Source organism: Schistocerca piceifrons, chromosome 4 (genome assembly GCF_021461385.2).
Source record: "Schistocerca piceifrons isolate TAMUIC-IGC-003096 chromosome 4, iqSchPice1.1, whole genome shotgun sequence".
In the NCBI taxonomy this organism is placed as follows: domain Eukaryota; kingdom Metazoa; phylum Arthropoda; class Insecta; order Orthoptera; family Acrididae; genus Schistocerca; species Schistocerca piceifrons.
The window spans coordinates 199,632,554-199,645,869 of NC_060141.1; positions in this window are offsets into that span (position 1 = coordinate 199,632,554).

The following is a 13,316-nucleotide window of genomic DNA, read 5'->3' on the forward strand; positions in this document are numbered from 1 at the left end:
TTTGTAGGCGTAAAAATACCATAGCTCAGACAACATTAGGTAACAACCCTCCCCCCAACCCATCCACCCACACATCCACATCCACATCCACACACACACACACACACACACACACACACACACACACACACACGAGCGCGCGTGCGCTCGCGCGCGTGCGTCCGCGCTATATGCTACAAAAACCACGGGGGCTTACAAAGCTGATAAACATACCTATTCAAATCGGCACAGAGTATCTTGTACTAACAAAGTGGTGTGTGCAAAATTGTGGCCTGTGGCAACAGTGGGTAATGCATACTTTCGTTGGCCCGTTGTGGCTTCCAGAAGGACGATATCACACAGGAAACGCCAAGAAAATATTCTCCAGACCATAACGCTCCTCTCTGCAGTCTTCCGATAACTGTTACAGGGCGTTTGCTTTCAGACGTCTTACGCCGTACGTGCCAAGAGCCAACTGTTATATGGAGCATAATACATTATTCATCTGAAAAGGCCACGTGTCACTACTTAGTGGACGTTCAGTTGTGGTACTGGCACGAAAATTCCGCCTTCTTCGCCGATGAAAAGCACTCATTCTGGGTGTATGAACCAGGTGCCTGCTGCAGAGGCCCATGCACAGTAACTTTAGCCGAAGAACCATTGAGGAGACATTGTTGGTAGTTCCTTGGCTCCCCAGGCTGTCAGTTGCTCAACAGTTGCATATATATTCACCCATATACATCTCCACAGCTGTCTTTCATTCACTCATCTATGACCCGTGGTATGTCACAGCTGCCCCGGAAATAGTTTTGGATAGCGCCATTTTGCCACGCACGCTATACGTTAACCACATCAGCACACGAACAATTTACAAATTTAGCTGTTTCGGAAATGCTTCCACGGTTGGACGTCATATAAATCGCTCCGTTTCCTCATTACAACAATGACTGCATTGTTTTGGTGTGTTGGTTGGTTGGCTGGCTGTCTGATTTGTGGGGAGGGGACCAAACAGATTAGGGAAAGATGGGGAAGGAAGTCGGCTGTGCCCTTGCACAGGAACCATCCCGGCCTTTGCCTGAAGCGATTTAGGGAAATCACGGGAAACCTAAATCAGGATGCCGGACGCGGGTTTGAACCGTCGTCCTCCAGAAGGCGAGTCCAGTATGCTAACCACTACGCCTCCTGCCGTCTATGAGTGGTTATTGTATGTTGGCTTCGATCATAGGCGGTGGTCACATTAATTTGACAAGGCCGTGTAATAATAGGTTAAAATCAGCTGCGGCAGCAATCTGTCTTTCTTACATTGAGATAGAGGTAGTATCAAACATTGCAGTGGGCATCATATTTGACCAACAGACCAAATGCTCCAATATCTCGAAAGACAGCCTATAAAATCGAGAGAGTTAGATATATCTTTATCAAGGTCAGGCTCGTGTGCATGGGGAAAACGGATGGAGAGCTCAGAGGTGTGTCAGGGTATTTGTGTCCTCTGTGGTGTTTATGGAGACTTTACACGGGTCTGCGCTCGGAGAAGACAGGGCACTGGTGTACCAAGATGACCGTGTCAGAAGGACGCGGCTTGGGGGATTGGTCACTGCTCTAGCCGGTGCCTGGACCATGTTAGCTCAATAGCGAAACCTAATTCCATTTGCGTGTTGCGAAAATAATAATGAGTCACTGTTGTCCCCTCCTGGATACTGGTCGTTCAGTGACCAGTTTAGGTGAGAAAGGTTCTGCTCCCAGAAAGCATTGTGTGGATGCCCGGAGTTGAATCAGACCATTCATATGGCACAACAATTCTAATTCATTACGAGTGTTCGGCTGGGTAAAGGCGAATCTAAGGATTTGTAGCTTTACGTGGCTAATTAATATCCTGGTTCTTAAGGGACTGTCACTGAATTAATTTTGGGATACGACGTCATCTGGATTTCTGGGCAAATCTGTAACTGGAGAGAGGACCATTTTTACGGTTAGATTCAATAAAAATCAAACCTTCGCCTTCCTCCAGCAAAATGAGCGACCGGTAGCGTCTGTGCGGCAGAAGTAAGGTGTCGACGGTGAGTTGCAGTTCGATTGTTTGTCTCCTGACAGGAAGGAACAAATGGTTCTGAGCACTATGGGACTTAACATCTGAGGTCATCAGTCCCCGGAAGGAACAGTTGAATGAATAGTGTAACGATTATACTGATCTTTTAACGAATGATTTGGTACTAACAAATCTTGTCAAATATGCAGTGTGTAACAAAAATTTACGGCACAAATCGCAGGGCACATTCCTCACACGTAGACGAAGAAATTATGCTGTATGAACATGGGTCTGGGAACACTTTTCTTTTCTATATTATAAGTCATTAATCATTGGTATCAGACTGTAAATTTTCACAATCGGCATGTACGGGCAGACGTCAATCCTCACGCAACTGTTGAAGCAAGTCAGTTTCTGTCAATGTTGATGACTGTTTTGCCTGGCCTCCACGCTCTCCGGACCGAAAGCCAGTGGACTTTTATTTGTGGGGCATTTGAAAGGTCTTGTGTGTGGAATCCCAGCACAGGATGTACTGGGGTGCACGTATTATGAAAGGCTGCGAAACCACGCGCAGTACTCCAGGCGTATATCAGAGCGTCCGAGATTCCCTATGACAGTGGGTTGAAGCATGTATCAGTGCCCACAGGGATTATATTGAACATCTCCTGTGAGAAAGAGTTGGATGTGGTATGCCAATGCGTTATGCTTTTCCCTTTATTAATGCACTGGAGAAAATGAGTTGTAACATTGAAACAAAGTTTTTCCAGACACATGTTCATATAATATAAATTCTTCGTCTATATGTGAGGCATTTGTACTGCAACTGGTGCCGTATATTTTTGGTAACCCTGTAGAACTGGGGTGACGGATAAGCTATCTATCAGTCCGCCTATAGGTAGTCTCCATTTAGGATGGAGGAGTTAAAGGGTGTGACAGAGAAATCATCCATCCCTCAAACTTCCCTTACTCGGCACCCACACTTCTGGTCCTTAAACCACCGAGCAAATCGAGAACAGTGGTCGATTACAGGGAGTTGAACGAGAAAGCTGTCCTTTGTTCCATACCATTACCAGTTTTAACACACTAGCTCTGGCTGGTTCGCTAGTCGACAGTGTTTACCACATTGGATTTTAATAAGCCTAAGTGGTTTAATCACATTACAGCCATCTAGAAGGATTGGAATCTTTTTGAGGTTAGTCGCGCTGCCTTTGCAACGAGTGCTGCTGTCCCGTCCTAGTTGCTACCTAGCTTTGTTGTTTTCTGGTATTAATTTTAATTTTGCTTCTCATTTTCTAGATGATTCTGTCATTTTAGTACGAAACGGGAAGAATATTCATAGCATTTGATGGCAGTTTACACTCGTCTTGGGATTAACAACTGAAATCGGCAAGGTCAGAAGTGTCTTTCCGGAAATGTGATTTTGGAGGCATATTTTGTCGTCAGCAGAAGTTCAAGTGAACCCTGCTTGAACTCACCTTATAAGAGAGTGTCCGCTTAGACAGAATCCTAAGGAAGTAGTCTGACTTATGGGTGTGGTAAAGCTTTTTGGAACGTTTACCCTCTAATTTGCCCAGTTAAATTTACCGTTGGACGAAATAAAGAAAAAGGGACGCAGGTTATGTTTTTTTGTTTTTTTGGGGGGGAGGGGGGGGGGGGTGGGGGGTCGCAATAAGTGGCTTTTGTAGGTCTGTAGCGTACGCTCCCTTGTTAGCAATTCCTGACTTCGAGAAGCAGTTCATCGTCCAGACTGATGCCTCCCTGTCTATAGTGGCAGTTTTACACCTAGGAGAAGATCAGCTAGTAGACGGCAAGTGTCGTATGTCTCTGGGACTATCTAATCTGGAGAAAAATTCCTCTGTGAGTAGAAGAAAGTGTGTTCTCGGGAATGTTCTTCCCCGCACGTGCACGAAGGTGCCCGTTTCAGACTCGAGCAGTTTAAGTGCGTGGGATAAGGCCTGTGTCCAGTTAAGCTGTAATGTTTGCTCTAGATAAGTTTCGCTTCAATTTAGAGCATAAGCCGCTCCAACTTGAGACTGTTAACCTGGCTTTAAGCTGTATATGTACGAGAAAAGTTGTACAAACAGAACAGCAAGGTGGGCTTCCCGAACACCAGACTTCTGTTTCAAGTAAGGTATATAAGGGAGACTGATAATGTGCTTGTTGATACGTTACGTAATATGTTGCTGGGCGACCTGAGAATGATGGAGAAGTCAACAATGATCAGATGGTTAGTGCTATCTTAGGAGATGTTCCTGTGCTGTTTGAAGAGATCGCTAAATTTCAGGAAGAAGATGAGTCATTACGACAAATAAGAGGCAAGCTAACAAGGGTTAAGATGTTACGCGTTATATTTTAAAGACTGGTATACTGTAAAGCGAGGAATGATCATTGTCCCAATATAGCTGTTTCTGCTGAGTTGGCCCCTGTACTGTTTACACGTTAAACCTGTCACCACTGGGTGAACACCCGGGAAGACACAAGATACTCACACAGGTTAGAGCAGAATTCATTTGGAAGACCGTGGACGCTGATATTAGCGCCATGGAGTAGGCATGTCAAACCTTTCCAGTTGGCAAGCCACCTCAGGATACCAAGCAGTGGATGTCGTCGTCGAAGCCTGCTGAGAAGCAATTTGAGTCTATGTTCATTTCGTGGGCCCCTTCCCCTCCTTGGCTGTTTCTTACCCGTACAGCAATGGCGCTGGCAGCTGTCTACTGGCTGAAGTGAGTGTTCGGGACGTTCAGCGGGTGTCAAACCTTAATGACGGATAATAACGGATAATGCTATCACGTTTACGTCCATGGCATTTAAAAATGTTTGTTTTGTCTACGACCACTCCCTATTATCCTAACCTCTCCTGAGCAGAGAGGGTTAATCACAGTTTTCACACTGCTCTAATTGCTTATCGTCACCTGGGCTATTCTCGATGGGATGATATACTGCAGTGATTTCAACATCGCCAAACACGAGGCTGGAAATGACACAGCGCGTTTATAAACTGCAGAACCGTGTGCTAATCGGTTTTCTGCATTGGAAGGGCAACTAAGTACCAACGATCGTCGCAGAGTATGGAAAGGTTTGGCAATGACAGAACAATGGTTAGGAGGCACATACGATTCGAGTGAAACAACCAACTACGAATGGCAAGGAACGAAAGACAGACCACCTCTGGGTGTAAAACTGGAAATCGCAAGGCACACGGAGGGTCTGGTTCTCGAAGAGCATTGTATCACAAACGAGATGACAGTGGAAAAAAATGAAAATGAGTCATGCACCAGTTATGAATACGACAAATGTCGCCGCCAGTTGTATTTCACAATTGCTCATACCAATCCGAAACGTTTTACGAACTCAGGTAGCAGAGGAAGTGTTGCACGTGTGTCAGCCAATCCAGATGACTCCATGAGCCGTCTAGTAATCGTCGACAAGTGCTCTCTATGTGTGACTATGGCCACGAGACAAAGGAGAAAAGCAAGTAGCGGAAGGATGTTCCTCCTTTTTCGCTAGCATATTTTGCTCGTAAGAAGCACAAAATTTTTCCAGACAAGGCATCCAGTGACTTCACCCTGTTTCCTGGTAAGAAAACACTGTTTAGTAAGAAAATATTTAATGCTTGAAGCGAGTAAACTGCTTCTCGTAAAACTTCTGGAATATAATGTAAATTTTGTTTTTTAAGGTGAATGAGCCTTTTTGTAGAGTTACAGTGATTTAGTAAGAAGGTACTGAATGCCGGAAATTAGTAAATGCTTCTTGTAATATTTTTGGAACTAATGCAAAAATTTGGATTCTCACTGTGGGTTAACATTTTCTAATGTCACACTGTTTTAATAGGAAACGAAATAATTTTTATTCTTTCCGCTGGTAAATATTTATTATCAGAAGAAAGGAACTTACGAAAATATATTGTTTTGTTGCATTGTAGTGATAAATTTGTCAACATATTATTTTAAAGAAACAAACGCTGCTGCTATGTCGTCCTTCCATTAGAATTTATTGATTGTGTCCTCCCATTAATTAACATCCCTGTTAAGGCCGTAGCGATTTCGTCACCGTATGGACAAACCAGAATCAATATGTAAATAAGTTATACAGAACTGCAACCAGTCACTTTTTTGAATAATTATGTTTTATTCCATGAACCGGTTTTAGAACCTTTTCAGGTTCATCTTCAGATGGTTTCAGGAAGTTACATCACTACTGGTAGTAGCATAATGCTGGATGCTGGTTCTATGGCAGAAAGATGGGTCACACTTTAATGTATCGCCATGACTATAGCTTATCTGTCGTTATGGATGTAAATTTAGTATTTACTTACTGCGACAGTATAGGCGGCTTTTTTCGGTTAGTGTCCATCTTGATGTCCAGTAGTTATTTCAGTACACACACTTCCACACAAACTATATTAATTTACACTTGGACAGCGACACTTTTCCAGCATCCAGCATGCGCTTTACAACTGTTGCTTGTAACAAAGATCTTGACAGAAAGATATGGCATAGGCCTGCTTTGTACAGAAAGCGATATAAGCCGCCTATACTGTCGCAGTAAGTAAAAACTAAATTTACATCCATATCGACAGATAAGCTATAGTCATGGCGATACATTAAAGTGTGACCCATCTTTCTGTCATAGAGCCAGCACCCAGCATTATGCTACTACCAGTAATGATGTAACTTCCTGAAACCATCTGAAGATGATCCTGAAAAGGTTCGAAAACCGGTTCATGGAATAAAACATAATTATTCAAAAAAGTGACTGGTTTCAGTTCTGTATAACTTATTTACATTCAATATACAGTCACGGTTCTAAAATATCCGTAATGGATAAGCATAAGAATCAATATGGCTCAGAATGTTTCTGATCCAACAAGGCAATTTTCAAAAATAGTTCGTGTTCACAGATACGGTGCTTTTGTGAGGCAGTCCGAGTTGTGAGTTCGCAATTTGATGATCTGGAGAACTGCCTGAGTGCGCCGCTGGAGATGCTGCCTGCGACATCTGCTGTCGGCAGGCGCAAACGGCTACTTGTTCCACGTCAGGCGCAGACGCCGGCAGGGACACTGATTGAAGATTAGCCACTGTTAGGCGCGGCGGGGCGATATAGCAGGGCCGCTGAGTGCTCTGTCTCCCGGCTGCGGGTGTCGGCGTAAACACGGGAGCGGCATGGAAATGGCCGCTGAGGAGGCCGGCGCTGTGTCTGGGTGGGCAACGGCGGGAGGGGGTGGGGGGTGGGGGGCCGCGATTGTGATCGCGCCCGCTGTCTGCCGATGGCCGCAGCCTCACACCTCGACGAATAAATCACGACCAGCCACCCAGGGAGCGGGTTGCGCATACCTGATGACGACGGGGAACTCCCAGCAGCCTGCCTCGTCTCGCCTTCACCGGAGCCTCCTCAGGTCTCACCGCGAGAGCTAGAGCTCAACTGGGAGCAGGTGTTATTCTAACGTGATTTTGCAGGCAAATGGCGTTGACACCGCAAGCGGATCCAGAGCTCTGTTCTGTAGAACTCGTTAAAGCCTGTCACCTTCCCCCTCCCCCTTGGCCACCCCTCCCCCCCCCCAACAGATACCACGCCATCTCTCCCCCACCCTCTCTAGCGTGCCACGGATTTCTGCGATGTTAAAAATAATAACAATAAAATATGTGAATGTTTTGATATAATCATATGTTTATACTGGTCCTTGGCACAGTAACTTTCAAGAGATATGGTATGGCTCGAACGAGTGTTTTGCAAGCAATCTACTTAGTAGACTGTTTGCACTTTCCTAGTACCCTACCAATGAACTGAGGTCTGCTACAAATTGTTACACGTAAGTATTCGAATGAGTTGACCGATTACAGTTTTCATTTATTGAAACTGTACTCATTGTATTGTATGTTAACCGGGGACCTAGAAACGACGGAGAGGCTCCGTCCCCGCCGCAACCGCAGTGGTCCACAACCCCACGACGACTACCGCAGTCCACCCGTCCGGCGCCGCACACCGAACCCAGGGTTATTGTGCTGTTCGGGCCCCGGTGGACCCCCCAGGGACCGTCTCACACCAGACGAGTGTAACCGCTATGTTTGCATGGTAGAGTAATGGTGGTGTACGCGTACGTGGAGAATATTGTTTGCGCAGCATTCGCCGACATAGTGTAACTGAGGCGGAATAAGGGGAACCAGCCCGCATTCGCCGAGGCAGATGGAAAACCGCCTAAAATCCACAGACTGGCCGCTTCACCGGACCTCGACACAAATCCGCCGGTCGGATTCGTGCCGGGGACCAGGCGCTCCTTCCCGCCCGGAAAGCCGTGCGTTAGACCGCACGGCCAACCGGGCGGGCCAACTGTACTCATAGAATACTAAGTTATGGGGTTTTGTGAAGTGTAAGCTTTTAAATTTATAAATATTTAAAGCAAGTTGCCAATATTAATTTAGCTGTGTTAATGATAGTAGCAGTTTATCTACGTCTACATGGATATTCCCCAAATCACACGTAATTGCCTGCCAGATTGTGGCCATGCAATCGGTGATTTGAAGAAATGTAGTAATCAGCCTCTATTTATAATGTATGCTTTATTTAGGCCAAAACGCATTTCATGCTTTCACTCAACTTCGGCTGACGTAACAGATGTATATCTTCGTCAGTAAATAGTTTTTATCGACTGTAGTCTAATCAGTCAAGCGCGTTAACGCACCGCTTCCGGGAGTCGGGGAGGAGCGCTAGCCACAGATACAATCCGCTCGGAAGATTAACGAGGAAGGTCTATGTCCCGGCCTGCCTAAATGTGGTTTTTAGGCGGTTTTGCTTATTCAACCAGGTAAATACCGGGCTGCTTCCCACATTCCATCGTCTCAGATTCACGATGTGCAAACATTTAAAAATGACCTCACATTTCACTCTAATATGTTGTTTACTCAAGACGCAGAGCAACTGGGTACGAGTACACAGATTCTGTCCGGTGGGAAATTAGGGGTGGGGAGGGGGGAGGCGGTGGGGTTAAGGAAAGGGTATCAGGAAGAGCATCCGGCCATTGATTGTCACTACAATTGGTTCCACCCACATAACAGTGCGAATGGGGCAAACCAAGTTTGATGAACGACAAGTTGTCTGATTATTCTCAGCTTAAAGTCTTCGGTACGTTTTAACTCTTTGTTTCCTTTCTGTGTTCTCTTTTTTCTACCCCCTTTCCAAGTTCTGATTAATTTATAGTTATTACTTTCTAATCAATACAGTTATTACAATTTAAACAGTTTATACATGTTAATGGAGTATTTTGAAATCACACAGTGGAGTGTAAGGTGTAAGAGATAAGAGAGTGCCTCAAAGCCTTGATAAGGCTAAACTAAAAAACGTAATCCAAAAAACAATACAAAACATCGAGGCTTGGTTCGCCAAAATCATTAGTAAACCAGCCAAATTTTAGACGCAAGTGCCTTTCTAACTTCTTGCAACGAAAGATTTATATTTCGTTTAATTACACTACTGGAGAAACCCAGAGAAAGGAATATGGGCTACAATTGATTCAGCGATACGACACAAAACGTAAATTGATCTGTCACAAATTGGGTACGGAAAAAGGGAAAGAAAGCATGCGAGCTAACAATTTTTTATTGAGTACAATGTCGTCACTTCAACTCTCCTTACATATCAGTCGCTCAGAAAAAAATGTAAAACCTCAACGTGCTGCGTCGCTTCGGATGAAGTCAAATAATTTGACATTCAACATCCACGTTTAGCGTTTCCAAATAGGACTTTCTTGTAGCTTTATCGTATTACATTTACTGGTTTCACATAACTGCTGTTTCCTCAGATACATGACAAAGTGGATGTGATTTTGGTTGTCGCCCAGGCATTTTGTACAGTTTTGTGTATTAATGAGGCAGAAACAGGACGTTGCTCTGATTAGATTATAGGACCCATTTTGTGGCTCAGAAATTATTTTGGTAATAAGCGTACATCATATGCACGCAAACATGTAGGGTATAAATGTTAAGTTCCTTCTTATGGAGACATCTGAAATGTCACCTTTCAGAGTGCATCTTATACAAAATCAGAAAGGACCGAGTCAGGATTTTAAGTACACATCATTTACCGTTTGACAAACTTTATTACCATTAAATATATATATATATATATATATATATAAAGAGGAACAGTTTCTGAGGTCAACAACATTTAATTTAAAAAAGGGAACAACAGTTTGGATACGACAACAGTTTTAAAACGAGACACTGCTTTTGTCAAATCATTGCTCTTTACAAAGAAGCCTATAAAATAGAGACCTTTAATGTCAAATCACGACCAAATGCTATGATCATTTAAACCACAGACTTTACGTATTTAAACAAAGAGTGCAACTTGTGAAAACAATAACAATAACGGGCACAAATAAGTTAGACACAGTTTTCCATCACTTCTGGCAAGAACGTTACTAACTTGCCCCACTGAGCTGACTCAACATTTAAACATCCATGAAAATAAGGCACAACGGCCTGAATTTTAGGAGTTACCAAAAAAATAAATATGAAATGTCAGGACAAAGCACTGCCTCTATATATCCAGTGAGAAACAAATTTAGGCACCATAACTAGTGTTAGAATTCAGTGAATAGAAAAACAAACTTATAATTTTTTTAAAAAGTTCAGTATCAAGGAACTCCATTCCGCCAAGACCGGTCACAGTTAACATCGCGCAGCCAGAATGTTCGGCTAAGACAAACCCCTTCAGCACAAGGTTTAAGCCGCGCAATGCAGATTAGATGCTTTCCTCTTACAATATTTGACTGGTAACACCAAAGACAATAAACAGAACCCAAAGGGTGATGACGTGACGAATAAGGAATAACTAAAAACAATCTGTTTGACTCCAGGCACCGTGCCTATGAAAACAGTCAACTGTGGCCAAACCAAGCGCGAGGTGCCCATAAGCCAGTGCTGTTACAGCCCACGATATTAAAAGAAGGGAGCGGCGGGGGCAGGGGATTGTCGCATTAAATAAACTACTAAACCAAAAGAATGAGCACTTTATAGCAGGAGCAAATTCCCATTGTAATTTAAAAAATTTGGCCAAGTTTAAAAAGAAGTTTCACTTTTAAAACAGAGGGTACCAAATTGGCAACAGGCAGCTTAGGCCCTCACAATGAGAAAATCAGCAGTTACTTAAAAAAGCTATTAGATTACCATTACTCAAGTTAGCGAGTGGCGACCTCCACTGACCGCTTAGGCCTTCAGAATCAGTAAAACCGCAATTACATGAAACAGGCAACAGATTACAATTACTTAAGGCGAGCGGCGGCCTCCTCGGCGAAGATGGTGCAGGCCGTGGCGCTGGATCAGACTGAAGGCGTGTCTAAGTACGCTCCACCACTGCCGCAGTTATATCCCTCTGCACTGTGGGTGTCACAAAAGATGGTAGAATAGAATAATGATTCCAGGAGTGCTGCCGAGCATGGATGAAGAAATCTAAACAGCCAGAAATTTACGACTCAGCTCGGTTCCTCTACGGTTTACAGAGGGATCGGCAAGGAGACAGGCGGGGCAGTGAGAGTCTTATACTTGTTAACTTTCATTGTGAAGCCTTCAGCTGTCATTTATTTTCCACAATTCGCTACTAGTTTCGGTCGCACACTTGGTCAGTGTGTTACTAGCTGGTGATGTAGACTTGCTTCTTGACGAAGATTATCGTACACACTTATTATTGTGAGAAACTTTTTAAGTTCTGTGGTGGGCTTAAAAGGGCAAATTACTTTTGTTCAAATTAGTGTATAACAGATGTGAAAATTACCGAACTATCAGTTTAATAAGCCACGGCTGCAAAATCCTAACACGAATTCCTTACAGACGAATGAAAAAACTGTTAGAAGCTGACCTCGGGGAAGATCAGTTTGGATTCCGTAGAAATGTTGGAACACGTGAGGTAATACTGACCCTACGACTTACCTTAGAAAATAGATTAAGGAAAGGTAAACCTACGTTTCTAGCATTTGTAGACTTAGAGAAAGCTTTTGACAACGTTGACTGGAATACTCTCATTCAAATTCTGAAGGTGGCAGGGGTAAAATACAGGGAGCGAAAGGCTATTTACAATTTGTACAGAAACCAGATGGCCGTTATAAGAGTCGAGGGGCATGAAAGGGAAGCAGTGGTCGGGAAGGGAGTGAGACAGGGTTGTAGCCTTTCCCTGATCTTATTCAATCTGCATATTGAGCAAGCAGTAAAGGAAACAAAAGAAAAATTCGGAATAGGAATTAAAATAGATGGAGGAGAAACAAAAACGTTGGGGTTCACCGATGACACTGTAATTCTGTAAGAGACAGCAAAGGACCTGGAAGAGCAGTTGAACGGAATGGACAGTGTCTTGAAAGGAGGATATAAGATGAACATCAACAAAAGCAAAAAGAGGATAACGGAATGTCGTCGAATTAAATCTGGTGATGCTGCGGGGATTAGATTGGGAAATGAGACGCTTAAAGTAGTAAATGAGTTTTGCTATTTGGGGAGAAAAATAACTGATGATGGTCGAAGTAGAGAGGATATAAAATGTAGACTGGCAATGGCAAGGAAAGCGTTTCTGAAGAAGAGAAATTTGATAACATCGAGTATAGATTTAAGTGTCAGGAAGTCGTTTCTGAAAGTATTTGTATGGAGTGTAGCCATGTATGGAAATGAAACGTGGACGATAAATAGTTTAGACAAGAAGAGAATGGAGGCTTTCGGAATGTGATGCTACAGAAGAATGTTGAAGATTAGATGGGTAGATCACATAACTAATGAGGAGGTACTGAACAGTATTGGAGAGAAGAGAAATGTGTGGCACAAATTGACTAGAAGAGGGGATAGGTTGGTAGGGCATATTATGAGGCATCAAGGGATCACCAATTTAGTATTGGAGGGCAGCGTGGAGGGTAAAAATCGTAGAGGGAGACCAAGAGATGAATGCACTAAACAGATTCAGAAGGAAGTAGGTTGCAGCAGGTACTGGGAGATGAAGAAGCTTGCACAGGATAGAGTAGCATAGGGACCTGTATCAAAGCAGTCTCTGGACTGAAGACCACTACAACAACATGGTATAACTTTCCTGCCGTTTACGCCAGTTAATCTTGATAGTTATCATTGACCGGAACTAGTCGTGAATTGTGCAAAATAAATGACAGCTAAAGGTTTCACCATGAATTTTAACCATCATTTGGCGGCTGAATATCCCTACCTGCAAACATACATAAACCATTATACGGCTGGATCAATCAAGCTCGCTTGTAAAAGTTCGATCAATCCTTTAGAGAAGAAGAGGGTTTGTCGGAACGAAAACTCAAATTAACTGAGTGAGT